The following is a 14,953-nucleotide window of genomic DNA, read 5'->3' on the forward strand; positions in this document are numbered from 1 at the left end:
GTGCTTCGGGGATGATGCTCGTTTATAGCACAGGGAATTTAGTAGTGGTGGTCAGGGGAAGAAGCACACTGCTGTCTCCGATGGGATGAAAAACGCCCCTGCCTCTGGAGGTCACTGCACCCCAGTGACTCTGACAAACTATCTGGGAATTAAAGTTGTACTGTCCCTAGCGGCCACCTCGGTCTGCCCGCCTCTTCCTGCCAAAACAAATTTTCAGAAGACAGAGATGGAAGCTGCAGCTGAGCACAACTGCTAATGACCTCAGCATCCCCGAGACCCGAGCCACGGGGGACATGGTCTGCCTCTAATTAATTTCCATGCAGCTGGTCCACAGAGGTGACCTAGAGAGCCTTTTAGCTCTCGCGGCTGCAGCTGAGCCTTCCTGGAACCTGTTGTCAGAGCTGGCCCCAGTGGGATGGAATAGCCTGAGCGCAAGCAATAACTAAGAACAGCAGGTGCACGCTCCTCAAATTATGTCCAGGAGCACAGTGCAGTTCCCCTTGTGTGCTGGCCACAGACACTCACCTTCACCAGAAAGTCAAAGAACAATGGATGGTAGATTAGAGAAATAATACAGACATGGACGTACCTAGACCTGCCTCCACTTTAGCAAGCTTGGGATAGCAAAAAAAAAAAAAAAAAAAGAAAAAAGAGAGAGACAGAGACAGACAGACAGACACACACACACACACACACACACACAGAGAGAGAGGACCCAAATAGATAAAATTACAAATGAAAGAGCAGAGGTCACAACCAACACCACAGAAATACAAACAGATATAAGAGAATACTATGAAAGATTATATGCCAACAAACTGGGCAATCTGGAAGAAATGGACAAATACCTAGAAACTCACAAATTACCATAACAGAAACAGGAAGAAATAGAACATTTGAACAGTCCCATAACCAGCAAAGAAATTGAATCAGTTATCAAAAACCTCCCAACAAAGAGTCTTGGGCCAGATAGCTTCCTGGGGGAATTTTCCCAGACGTTTAAGGAAGAGTTAACACTTATTCTTTTCAAATTGTTCCAAAAAATACGAATGGAAGGAAAGCTTCCAAACTCATCTATGAAGCCAGCATTACCTTGATTCCAAAACCAAAGACCCCACCTATAAAGGAGAATTACAGGCCATTATCTCTGATGTACCTGGATGCAAAAACTCTCAGTAACACATTAGCAAATCAAATTCAACAGTACATTAAAAGAATTATTCACCATGATCAAGTGGGATTCATTCCGGGGCTGCAGGGCTCATTCAATATTCACAAATCAATCAACACGATACACATTAATACAAGAAAGGATAAGAACCATGATCCTCTCAATAGATGCAGAAAAAGCATCTGACAAAACATAGCATCCTTTTTAAATAAAAACCCTCAAAAAGTAGGGATAGGAGGAACATCCCTCAACATCATAAAGACCATATAAGAAAGACCCACAGCTAATATTCTCAATGAGGAAAAACTGAGAGCTTTCCCCCTCAGATCAGGAACATGACAGGGATCCACTCTCACCAGTTTTGCAACATGGTATTAGAAGTCCTAGCCTCAGCAATCAGACAAGAAGAAGAAATAAAAGGCATATAAATTGGCAAAGAAGGCAAACTTTCACTCTTCACAGATGACATGATACTCTACATGGAAAAACCCGAAAGTTTCCACCAGAATACTGCTGGATGAATTCAGCAAAGTCACAAGATATAAAATCAATGTACAGAAATAGGTTGCATTTCTATATACCAATAATGAAGCAGCAGAAAGAGAAATTAAGGAATTGATCCCATTGATAAGTGCGTCCAAACCATAAGATACCTAGGAATAAACCTAAACAAAGAGGTAAAAGATCCGTATGCTGAAAACTATAGAAAGCTTATGAAGGAAATTGAAGAAGACACAAAGAAGTGGAAAAACATTCCATGCTCATAGAACAAATATTGTTAAAATGTCAATACTATCCAAAGCAATCTACACATTCAATGCAGTCTCTATCAAAATAACACCAGCATTCTCCACAGAGCTAGCTAGCTAGCTAGCTAGCATTCTCCACTCTCCAAACAATTCTAAAATTTGTATGGAACATAAAAGGCCCCGAATTGCCAAAGCAATCCTGAAAAAGAAAATCAAAGTTGGAAGCATCACAATTCTGGACTTCAAGCTGTATTACAAAGCTGTAATCATCAAGATAGTATGGTACTGGCACAACAACAGACACATAGATCAATGGAACAGGATAGAGAACCCAGAAATGGACCCACAAATGTATGGTCAACTAATCTTTGACAAAGCAAGAAAGAGTATCCCATGGAAAAAAGACAGTCTCTTTAGCAAACGGTGCTGGGAGGACTGGACAGCAACATGCAGATGAATGAAACTAGACCACTTTCTTTCTTACATCATACACAAAAATAAATTCAGAATGGATGAAAGACCTAAATGTGAGACAGGAAACAATCAAAATTCTAAAGGAGAACACAGGCAGCAACCTCTTTAACCTCGGCCATAGCAACTTCTTACTAGACATGTCTCTGAGGCAAGGGAAATGAAAGCAAAATGAAGCCCTGGGACCTCATCAAGACAAAAAGCTTCTACACAGTGAAGGAAACAATCAATAAAACTAAAAGGCAACCAATGGAATAGGAGAAGATATTTGCAAATGACAAGTCAGTTAAAGGGTTAGTATCCAAAATCTGTAAAGAACTTATCAAACTCACCACCCCAAAACAAATAATCCAGTGAAGAAATGGGTAGAAGACATGAATAGGCACTTTTCCAAAGAAGACATCCAGATGGCCAACTGACACATGAAAAGAGACTCAACGTCATTCATCATCAGGGAAATACAAATCAAAACCACAATTAGGTACTACCTCTCACCTGTCAGAACGGCTAAAATTAACAACTCAGGAAACAACAGATGTTGGCAAGGATGTGGAGAAAGAGGAACCCTTTTGCACCGTTGGTGGGAATGCAAACTGGTGCAGCCACTCTGGAAAACAGTATGGAGGGTCCTCAAAATATTAAAAATAGAACTACCCTACAACTCAGCAATTGCACTACTAGGTATTTATCCAAAGGATACAAAAATGCTAATTCAAAGGGGCACAAGCACCCCAATCTTCAGAGCAATGCTATCAACAGTAGCCAGATTGTGGAAAGAGCCCAAATGTCCATTGACTGATGAATGGATAAAGATGTGATATGGGGTGTGTGTGTGTGTGTGTGTGTGTGTGTGTGTGTGTGCATATGCGTATATGCGTGTGTGTGTGTATGCGTGTATATATATATATACACGCATACACACACACACACATATGTATGGGCATATATACACACACACACAGTGGAATATTACTCGGTGATCAAAAAGACTGAAATCTTGCCATTTGCAACAATATGGACGGAACTAGAGTGTATTGTGCTAAGCAAAATAAGTCAGTCAGAGAAAGACAAATATCATATGACTTCACTCATGTGGAATTTAAGAAACAAAACAGATGAACATAGAGGAAGGGAAGGAAAAACAAGATAAAAATGGAGAGGGAGGCAAACCATAAGAGACTCTCAAAGACAGAGAACAAACAAGGTTGCTGGAGGGGAGGTGTGTAGGATTGGCCAAATGGATGATGGGCATTAAGGAGGACACTTGTTGAGATGAGCACTGGGTGTTGTAAGTGATGAATCACCGGGTTCTACTCCTGAAACCATTACTACATTGTATGTTAATCAACTTGAATTTAAACAAATAAATTATTTACTCTTAAAAAAAAAAGAATAAAAGCGAGTTTTCCTATTGAAGGGGGGAAAAAAAAAAGTAAATCTTGGGGATGGCTCCTTAGATACAGAGCATACGTCCAGTTTCTACTCCCCAAAGCCTACAGGCCACTCCTCTCCCGCAGGTAAACTGCTGATGGCCATTTGGTGGTTCTTCTTCCAGACCTCTTTCTAGGTATTTATAAATACTGTCTACACAAACACAAATACAGATATTGGTTAGCTAAATGAATCCTATTTTGCAATTTCGTTTTACCTACCCACATTTTTAAATATCTTTCTCCTATCAGTGTATTTATAGATCTTTTTTAAATGCCACATATTAATAGGCAAAAATGTACCATAATTCATTTACCCATCCTCCTGTTGATGAACATGTAGACAGTTTGCAAGTTTTAGCCATTAAAATAGCTAATGTGCTACAATATGCATTCTTCTACTTGTTTCTTTGCACACAGGTACCAGTGTCTTGTGCTTCTGCTGGATTAAGAGACTGCTCGTTTGTTGTATTGCTAGACACAGTCCAACCATCTTCCACGAGAGTCACTATTTACACTCCCAACCAACAGTGCATGAGGGCAACTCTCTCTACGTGCCCCACACCCTACTGATATCGGGGTCTCAGTCATCTTAATGTTTGCCAGACACGTAGCGTCTTTTCCGATTGGTCACGTGCATTTCTTTGCTTGAAAATGACCTAATTAAATCCTTTGCCTATTTTTCTTACTGATGTATTGAGAACCCTTCATTTATTCTGGATATTAATCCTTTCTTGGCCTGCCACATAAATTATATTTTCCCAGCCTTCCGCTTTAAAGTTTATTTATAGTATATTTCATTGTACTATGATTTTCAATTTTAGCGTGTTCAAATATGCCAATTTTCCCCTTTACAGTTTTAAAAGCACTATGACAGATTATTCATATGTATGTGAGCATGCATGGGTACGTGTGTGTGTATATATATATATATGATGGTGGGGAGAGATCATCCCAGGAGTCTGGAGGGAGAGGCAGGTATTTGGATCCACCCTCCCCATCTTTCGTTCTCGCCTGGTCTGACTGGGCTCTCACTTTCCCTGCATGAGTGGACCTGCCTCACTGCCTCTCTGTCCTTACTCTTCAGCCTTCTGTTCTTCCACCCACAGACCTATCATCATCTCCTCTGCTTTACCGCTTTTGGAAAGACTCCTTTAATCTCCTTGATGGAACCCTTCTAAAAGCTGAATTCTCTCTTGTATTTCTCCCCTGCTTTTTTTTTTTTTTTCTTCTCACTGTCAATACGCTTCACGGCATTTTAGTTAACATACCCCGCCCCATCTTTCACATCTCAGTAGGTGGCACCATCATTCACTCACTGGGCTCAGGCCCCAATAGTAGGCGTCCTCTTGATTTGTGTCTGCCCCCTGCACCCATTTGGCCCATCAGCAAAGCTTGTGGGCTCTCCTCTGAGTCCATCCCAGGAGCACCCACTTTCCTCCCTTCTGCTGCCTCTGCAGAGCCCAAAGCCACCAATTCTTCTTCCCCTTCTACAGCTTCTGACCCGATCTGCGGCTCCCACTCCTGCTCCCCTACACCTTATTCTTCCACAGGAGCAGATGAATTCCTTCAAGTCTAAATCAGAACAAGTTATTCTCAATCTTGAAACCCTCCAGTCACCGCCCAAGATACTCATAGGGAACTACAGACCCCTTGTCACATCCCTGAGGCCCTACAGACCAGCACGAGCCAAGAGAAATATAATATGAGCTACTTGTATCATTCAAAATTGCCTAGCGGCCACATTTAACAAGTCAAAGGTATAATGCAATTAATTGTAACAACATCTTTGATTTAATCCAACATATTCAGTTATCACTTCAACAGTTGGCCGCCATATTTGAGTTCTCAACAATGGCTCATGGGCCACTGGCCACCATACTGAGCAGCAGCACAGCCCCAGATGATCTGTCCCCTGGCTACTTCACAGGCACACTATGATAGCTAACTTTATGTGTCAGCTTGACTGGGCCACGGGGTGCCCAAACATTTGGTCAAACATTATTCTGGGTGTTTCTAGATGAGATGAAATTTAAATTGGTAGACTTGAGTAAAGCAGACTGCCCTCCCCAATGTGAGTAGGTCTCACAGAAGCTGCCAAAGGCCTGAGCAGAACAAAAGGCTGACTACGAAGGAACTAGGATGGAACTTCACATTATATAATTTATGTTATATATTATATAATGTAGAAGATACATACAACATATACATATTGTCTATATATTTGATCTCTCTGTCTCTATAAAATGTATTACATGTCCAGGTATGTATATCCTATCGGTTCTGTTTCTCTGGAGAACCCTAATACACACGTGGCACCATTCTGCCCTCTGTCCACACACTCCAGCCACACTAGGCCGCCAGCTGTGCAGGTGCTCAAGTAAGCCACACCTCCTTCCTTTCTGGGCTCTTTAGCTTGAGTTCCTCCTGCCCAGAACATGCTTCCCCAAGACCTTGAGCACGGTTCACTCATGGGTTCATTCAAGTCCACACAACCGATAATCTTCAGAGAGGCCGTGCCTGACACGACAGGTGACAGAGGCCTTCCTGCCACCTGCCACTCTCCGGTTCCCTGGCTTCATTTTTCTGCATAGCATTTATCATACTCAGAAATATATGATGTCCTTCTCTGTTTGTGGACGGGCCACCTTCCCCACTAGGTCATCAGCTTCAACCACAGGGCCACACTCATCCCTGGACAGCGTGGCCATTCAGTCAATGCCGCCTCCTCCCGCCTGGGGTCCCCAAAGTGCACCCACCACTTTACTCCATGGAAGCCAGGCCCACCCTTCAGAGTATCCAACGTGTGGCTCATCCATTCTTCTCATCCCTCCTCCCGCTCTGATTTTAGGCATCAACAAATATGGAAGGTATTGAGACTCATGGGAGCTGAGACACGTTAGAGGCCCAAAGCCTGCATTAAACACGATGCTTTAAAAGAAAACGCAACATGAATATTTATTCCGCGTTTCCACATTTTCCTTTCAGCCTTCATGGAGTGCGATTCGGCAGCTTCTATCAAAAACTTAAATATTGATGTACTTGACCTAGCAATGCTGTCTCTACAGATCTCTCTTTGGAAGGCCACCACAAGTATGAAAGGCTTAGGTACAAAGAGACTTTGTACATTATTCACAATAATAAATGAGAGTAAATAATCAAAATGCACCCTGCGGAGTGGTTAAATAAATTATGTTATATCTATTCTATGTAGTTTTCTGTAGCCATTAAAAAGACTGAAGTAGCTCTCTATTGTACTGGCACAGAAGATGTCCATGACGAATAAAAAAGCTAGTTGTTGAACACTGTGCATTGTATTATCCCATTAAAAAAATTCTTTTTTTAACTTTTACTCAGTTTTGAGAGACAGAGACAGAGCGTGAATGGGGGAAGGGCAGAGAGAGAGGTAGATGCAGAATCCAAAGCAGGCTCCAGGCTCCGAGCTGTCAGCACAGAGCCCGATGCAGGGCTCGAACTCATGAACTGTGAGATCATGATCTGAGCCGAAGTCAGACGCTTAACCCGTGAGCCACCCAGGCGCCCCAAATATTATCCCATTTTTTATAACACAAAATGCTATCTGTACTATAGTTTTTAACTATGTAAGCAGATTTGAAAGACACCAAGTTGTTCATAATGGTTACTTCCGAGCAGTAGGATTGGAGGGAATTTTACTTTTTATTTTACTATGCTTCTGCATTACTTTCATTTTTCCATGATGATCACTTATTACTTTTATAATAAGAAAGAAACAATAAGAGGAGTGAAACCAAAACCAAATGAAAATAATTTGTCTGATCCATGAAAGGATTAAGGAGAGAAACCAGCCCAGTGCAACCAATTCTACAAGAACAACTTTGATGGAAGGTTTCACGGTCCCTCCCCCAGGAATGCAACGCTGCCTAGAAAATGCTTGGGTGGTTCTGGGAATTCTTGATGGCATGGAACATTACAGCAATCAGTCAAGACTTTCAGGACTTTTTGCAGTTTTCTTATAGTCCAGCCTCAGCCTAAATGTTTTCTAAGTATACGATATGCTTTCATATAACTCTGTGAGAACTCTGAGTATGGAGAGATGGCAGAGTGGGTTGTGGTCTCATGGTTTTCCTCCTGTCCCTCTGGCCGCTCTCTCCCTCCTTCACTGTGCCTTCCCCCATTGCCTGCACCTGAGTAAAGCTGTCCCAGGCTTCTGCTTCGGCTTCCCCCCGTCCACTCTTCTGGCTGTTCCCGCCCCTCACTATGCTCGCACCAAGCGGCACACACTGATGACTACCAACTCTGTCATTTCCAAACCAGATGGGCCCAGACATCCTTGCTGAGATCCAGACCTGGTTTTCACTGCCAATGAGACATGAGCACAGCCTACGAGACAACCAGATCGCCACGCCCCAAATGGAACGGATCCTCTTCCTCTCAAATGACCCCTCTTCCTGTATTTTCTTTCCTGGCCGGTTGTTCCCCTGGTTGCTGAAACCAGAAGCCAGCGAGACTTCTTTCTGCCTCCATATCTGATCAGCTACTACCTGCTGCCTTGTAAAGCAGCTCCTCGATCTGGCTGTGTACCCATTCTCACTTTTAGCCTCGGCTCAGTTCTCACTAGGCCAGTTAGAAAACGCTCCTAGGTGCTTCCTCTGTCCTGTCTCACCTTCTTCATGTTTACGTAACTCATCCTTCTTGACGGGTGCTAGGATGACTGACCTTTCTTAATCATTCATGGATCACATGATTTTACTTCTGAAGCCTTTCCAAAGCTTTCCGAGGACTTCAGTAGCAAGCCCCAACTCTGTGGCATGGGATGTGTAACCTCCGGGGTCCCGCTTCCTCAGCCACCTGCCCCTGCGGTGACAGTGCAGCATCCATGTGACATTCTGTGTCTTCACCTAGGCTGTTGTCCTAGGCTGGCGTGCTCCATTTCTCCTTGGTCTGGCCGGTCCACTTCTGATCGTCCTCAAATTCAGCTCACCGCTCTTTGCTGAAGGCTTCTGTATCATTCCCTGTGGCTGCTGGGACAAGGGACCACAAACGAGTGGTTTAAAAACAACACAAATGCGTTCCAATTCTGGGAGGCCAGAAGAATGAGGTCGGTCTCACTGGGCTAAAATCAATGTGTCAGCTGGGCTGATTTCTTCTGGAAGTTTCAGGGGAGAATCTGTTTCCTTGCCTTTTTCAGCTTCTAGCGTTCCTTGGCGTGTGGCCCCCTCGTTCACTTTCGAGACACATCCCTCCGATCTTTGTTTTTGTCCTCACATCTCCTCTAACTGCTCCTGCCTTTCTCATACAGGGACACTTGTGATTACACCGGGTCCATCCCGCTAATTCACGATGATCTCCCCATCTCAAGACCCTTCACTTAAGCACACAGCTGCAAAGTCCCTGTGGTCATGGAGGGTTAACACACAGCAGTTCCAATGATTTGGGGGCCGTTATTCAGCCTCTTTGTCTAACCAAGTGAGTAAGTGAGGAAACTCTTTTTACTCACCAAAAAGGCACTACTTTCTTGGTCTGTATTAGTCCCTTGAATCCCTATCACTTATTTATGAAGATTTTACTAATTTCCCCAAGTCTTCTTGAATAGCTGTCTTTCCTTAAACCCCACTCAGCCTCTCCTATTTCTTTCCCCGCAGTGCAGACGGCACACCTCTACGGACGTCTCTTTGGCCTGTTCAGCTTCTTTTAACAGCAGCCGTGCTCACTTGGGCGAACTAACCTTTCCTTCCCCATGGTTCATGTGTCTTGGGGGCGGGGCGCTGACCCCACCTGGATCTGGAGGTGGGCATGTGACCAGCCCTGCCCAATCAGAGCTCTGCATCACGCCGGTGGGACAGAGCATCCTAGTTTGAGAATAAAAACAAAATCCAGGTGGGGATAATGAGAGCCTTCTCTCACAAATTTTGCTGGAATTACTAGAAAAGAATTCCTTTTCTGACGGATGTGTAAACCGGTGGGATGTAAGCCTGAACTGCCATTGACTGTCCCTGTCTCTGCGTGGGGAGGGCCTCTGTAAAGCAGCCAAGCCAGTGGAAAGTAGGGACTGGAGACGAAGAACATTCCCGATGTCGCTATTTAAGGACCTGGGTACAGTCCTACTTCACGGTAGCAGTATCACCTGGGCTTTTCAGTTACACGATCCAAAAATCCTTCTGACCTTTTGCATTCTTTTGTACCTAAGGCAGTTTGATTAGGTTTCTATGAGTTGCAACCAGACAAAGCCTGAAAATGCCAGTCAGAGAAAGTAGCTCCTTCATAAATATATACACATGCTCATGACTTATGGGTTCTTAAGTAGTCAAAACTACTCATGTACCTCCGTGTGGACCTTCTGTACGTGGAGATTCAGAGCTCTACAAAGGAACGCATGTGTATAAAATTCAGAGCCCTACTGGGGGAGCTTTTAGGGTGGGAGGGAGAAGGGGCTGGGAGGGGGAAGAAATACCAGCCTCACTGGTATCAGAGGATAAGTTCAAAGTCTTTTTTTTTTTTTAAAGTGGAATCCACACCCAACGTGGGGCTTGAACTTACGACCCGAAGATCAAGAGTCAGATATTGTACCAACTGAGCCACGGTGGCGCCCCATAAGTTCATAGGTTTTTAAAAAATTTTAGTTATTTATTTATTTTGAAAGAGAAAGTGTGAGTTGGGGAAGAACAGAGAAAAAGAGAGAGAGAGAGAGAGAGAGAGAGAGAGAGAGAGAGAGAGAATCCCAAGCAGGCTCCACACCGTAAGCATGGAGCCTGATGCAGGGCTTGAAGCCATGAACCGTGAGATCATGACCTCAGCCGAAGTCAGACACTTTATCAACTGAGCCATCGAGGCACCCCCAAGGTTCATAGTTTTAATTCGAGACTCTGTTACTGATAATATCCACCCCAGTGCAGGCAATTATTGGAAGTTCAAAGAGTCCTAAAGTGTTTCGCTATGTATAAAGCAGCCAAAAACATCACAAAGGTCTTAAGTTGAAAGGTTCTGCCTAGAAATCCATACACAGCTGCTCAGCAAAAGAAAAAAAAAACAAGAATAGTGTAAAAGGTCAGTTTCTCATGTGGATAGGGCCTTCCACAGTGACACGAGTGAGTGTGGCGACTGCCAGGAGAAGACCCACTTCGTGTTTTGCCCCTGAACGGGACATGGTAAAGTGACTAACACCCCGTTCATCACAGGTACTTGAGGCGGAGGTCATGTGCCTGGGAGCTGTGAGAATATGAGGAAAGCTGCCCAATCGAGAATGATGGGATCGCTCTGAGGGTGAGGCTGTCATCCTAAAAACAGAATGAAATGACAAGTGACAGCGGGTCATTCGGGGTCCTGACTGAGCACTTCAGAATGGGGGAAAAAATCAGATTTAAGATAATGGTCACCAGGATGCTATATACTTGTTTCGTAAAATAAATTTAAAAAATGTCAAAAAATGTCAAAAAAAACCACAATGGGAACTTTTTTATAGGCTCTTAACATGCATGCAAGTAGATCTCAGTGTAAGTGAGAAAAACAAAAAGGATAAAGAAATATACACAGCAATAGACTTTATCCCCCAGCTGTCCAATATTCTTACGCCAGGCACCTGTCAAAGCCGAGGTGATGGGACTGATCCTTTCCCGGCCCCATGGACCCACTCCCAGACAAGGAACATGAAAAGCCATGGAAGGAAGACAGAGAGGAGCCAGAAGAAAAATGAAATGCGAATGTGGCAACAGTGCAAGTAATTATTATTGTGCCAACGTCACTGAAAGGAGGTAAAGCGGAAAAAATGAATGATGTAACCAGGAAGTGGGGATTCTGATGTCACTTATGAGACAAATGGAATGTGGGGACATTTCAAGGGAAGATTCACAGAGTTTGAATAGAATGAAGCACAGAAACGTTATCTGGATAGGAACGCGTCAAAAAATATATCCCCCCCGTGACGTGCTCTCGCTCATCCATTAGAAAACACCAAATAGGCAGCAGGTACTATTCCAGGGAAAGAGAGCGGTGTGAGCTATCACAAAGGTTATGCTTTTGTTGAACGCCTACATCTTTAGCATTTATGCATGCTGGGAACTAGGGGCGCCTAGTTGGATGGCTCAGTCGGTTAAGCATCTGACTTCGGCTCAGGTCACGATCTCCCGGTCTGTGGGTTCGAGCCCTGCGTCAAGCTCTTGCACTGACAGCTCAGAGCCTGGAGCCCGCTTGGGATTCTGTGTCTCGCTCTCTCTCTGCCCCTTCCCCCCACCTCTGAAAAGTAAGTAAACATTAAAAGGATTATTTAAAAAATAATAAACACCGGGAACTAGCTTGCAGCTGCTTCTGTGTATATTGTCTCACTTTACCCCACTCCTAATGAATGAATTAGGAATGAATTCAGGTGAATTCAGGTGAATCGGACCCCTTATGAGGGTCTGAAAGGAAGTAGGATGGGGCCGGGGTGAGAACGCTCAAAGTGGAGTCAGGGGAGAGGGCAGGAGGACGAAGAGGCTGAAGATCTTCTGTTTTGGCTGGGAGACCAGAGAATGGTTCAAGCTATTTGTTTTCTAAATGTGGAGGTCAGTGAATCCTTACCTCCTTTCTATCTGTAATGCAACCTTCCTTTCTCTGACCCTCAGTCCACACTGTGTGGAACTCCTGACCCTTTGGTAAATAATGCCCCTCTTCCACTTTCATGGTCAATCTCTCCCCAGAGCAAACTTCTCAAATGGTCACCACTTGTCCTTACCCTCCTCACCCAATTTATCTTTGAGTTTGGAGGTCCCCTTCAAACTATTAAATATCCCACCAGAACTTGAAGCGTCCACACTCACTTTAAAGCCCTTTTCCTTTGAGGTTCTACAGTTCTGCCTGGTCAACACTAACACTGTTCCCTGTTGTCACCTGCAGGAAGGTTACTGTCTCTCACTCACCCCCAGGTATGGGCTTCCTCCTTACCCCAGGTCCTGCCATCATCCTAGAAATGTGAACGACCTCTTGCATGACCCATCTGCCATCCCAGTTTTTCATTCCTTTGACATCCGATTCTCCTGCCAGGCGCCTTTGATCAGGAACTCTGGGTATCACCCTGGACCCTGTCATCAACCAGAACTTCGCCTCTGAAATTCACATACCCCACTTCTACCCTCCAGTCGTCTCACTTTTCTATTGCCACTCCAAGATGTTCATTTCTCTAATCTAGACTGTGAATCCCTTTACCCCCAGCTAGCAGGCTCTTTCTGTCTTCAACCTCCTTTCCTATCCAATCTAAAGTTGATCCCAGTGTCCTTCACTTCTACTATCCTCCCCTTCACACTCTTGCTCTAATAGCACAGAAACCACCAATGGTCACAACTGTATCCAGAATCTAACCCTAGCTTAACTGAGCTGTCACCTTCCACTAGTCTAGCTGAAGACATAATGACACAGATAGGGCCATCAAATTTATAGTCACCAACTGTAACTGCAGCCACAACACAGGCCAGTAATTCAATTTTTTCTCATTTTTTCTTTCTCCTCTTTTTAACCTATTTAAAAAAAAAACAAAGTTCAACATCTGAGCCTTTCAAAAAGAACATTTCACAGGCTTTAAAAAAAACCCCAGTATCCCACTCTCCATATGCCCAATTCATATTCGTTACTTTCAATTTTCCAGCTATTTTTGCTAGTAGTTATCGCCATATACCTAAGTAAAGGTTTATACTGCTATTTCTTTTTTTAATTAATTAATATTTATTTTTGAAAAGATTTTATTTTTCAGTAATCTCTACACCCAATGTGGTGCTCAAACTCACAAGCCGGAGATCAAGAGTTGCATGCTCTACCTACTGAGCCAGCCAGGCATTTCTTGATATTTACATTTGAGACAATATTGTAATATCTTCCTATTACAGAAAATAATAATTTTGATATTTATAGGTTTGCTTCTAGACTACCTCCCTCATCAATACAGTTGTACCATAATTTTTGGTTAAGTCAAAATTTACTGTTCATCTTGTTACAATTACATAAATATTATTCACAACTGAGTGATTTTCTTACTTGTATGACTTTTTGTTTTTCCTGGATTTAACAGCTGCCTTGGTTTTTGTTTACTTAGATTTCCATATATATTTTGCTAATTCTCCACCAAAACTCTCTATCAGAGCATGAGTCTCTTCTCACAATTATGTAAAAAGTTTCATTTTATTTTCCTGGAGCCCTCAATTCCCCATTTTGTTCTAGCTGGTAATTTCTATGATTATTGCAGGACTGTCATCCTAAAACCTCCCTTCGTCATAATTCTGGAAATTCCTTTGCCTCTTTCCTAAATCTTTTTTTAATGTTTATTTATTTTTGAGAGAGAGAGAAGAAGAGAGAGAAAGATAGAGAGAAAGAGAAGTGTGAGTAGGGGAGGGGCAGAGAGAGAGGGAGACACAGAATCTGAAGCAGGCCCCAGGTCTTAGGCTGTCAGCACAGAGCCTGATGTGGGGCTCAAACTTGCAAACTGCGAGATTATGACCTGAGTCGAAGTTGGACATTTAACCAACTGAGCCACCCAGGCACTCTTCCTTTGCCTCTTTCCTATATTGGGTCCCTTTTTTTCTGGACCTCATGTCTTCCTTTTTCTTGGTCTGCTTCCTTATTCTGGTAAAGCACATTTTGTTTTCAATTCCAGAGAAATGTACATAGGAGGTAAATTATCTCACATCATTCATGGCTAAAGATTTCTTCATACAAATGACTGGCTTAATGCAGAATTCTAATGTGATAATCATCTTCCCCAGAACTGTGAATGCATTTCTCCTTCAGCTTGCAGGGTTGTTACTGAGGAGCTGGATGCCTTTCTAGTTCCAACCTTTTGTATGTGATCTGTTTGTTCTCTCGGGAAGGTCTTGGTGCCTCTTCCTTTTCCCAGTACAACTTCATACTGATGGATCCTGGTGTGGGTCGTTTTGCATTAATTGTACTGGGCACTTGGTAGGTTCTTTTAGTCTGCAGATTGTCATCCTATGAATTCTAGGAAATTTCTTGAAGTATTACTTTGTTAATTCCCTCCCCTCTGACTTCTTTGTTTCCTTTTTATGGAACTCCTACTATTTGTCCTCCATATATATGTGTGTGTGTGTGTGTGTGTGTGTGTGTGTGTGTATGTATATGTGTATGTATATGTATATATATATGTATATATATATATATGTATGTATATATTT

General features: G+C 43.1%; 1 protein-coding gene across 2 annotated transcripts in view; it reads right to left on the minus strand.

The window, feature by feature from the left end:
* The window catches only part of MTUS2 (microtubule associated scaffold protein 2), a 373,877-nt gene that overhangs the window by 144,513 nt on the left and 214,411 nt on the right, over window positions 1–14,953 (minus strand). The gene's annotated exons all lie outside the window — the stretch shown is intronic.

This window comes from Neofelis nebulosa, chromosome 1 (genome assembly GCF_028018385.1).
Source record: "Neofelis nebulosa isolate mNeoNeb1 chromosome 1, mNeoNeb1.pri, whole genome shotgun sequence".
In the NCBI taxonomy this organism is placed as follows: domain Eukaryota; kingdom Metazoa; phylum Chordata; class Mammalia; order Carnivora; family Felidae; genus Neofelis; species Neofelis nebulosa.